This window comes from Sinocyclocheilus anshuiensis, unplaced genomic scaffold, assembly GCF_001515605.1.
Source record: "Sinocyclocheilus anshuiensis isolate Anshui unplaced genomic scaffold, SAMN03320099.WGS_v1.1 scaffold1031, whole genome shotgun sequence".
Taxonomy (NCBI): domain Eukaryota; kingdom Metazoa; phylum Chordata; class Actinopteri; order Cypriniformes; family Cyprinidae; genus Sinocyclocheilus; species Sinocyclocheilus anshuiensis.
The window spans coordinates 89,391-89,669 of NW_015542633.1; the positions used below are offsets into that span (position 1 = coordinate 89,391).

The following is a 279-nucleotide window of genomic DNA, read 5'->3' on the forward strand; positions in this document are numbered from 1 at the left end:
CACACACACACACAGACACACACATACTCACACACACACACACACACACACACACACTCACTCTCACACACACACAGACAGACACACACACTCACTCTCACACACAGACAGACAGACACACTCACTCTCACACACACACAGAGACAGACACTCACTCTCACACACAGACAGACACACTCACTCTCACACACTCACTCACTCTCACAGACACACACATTCACTCACTCTCACACACACAGACAGACACACTCACACACTCACTCACTCTCACACACACAG

General features: G+C 49.5%; 1 protein-coding gene across 1 annotated transcript in view; it reads left to right on the forward strand.

Moving 5' to 3' along the window:
- Window positions 1-279, forward strand: part of dtwd2 (DTW domain containing 2) — a 5,139-nt gene that overhangs the window by 1,640 nt on the left and 3,220 nt on the right. The window lies entirely within an intron of this gene.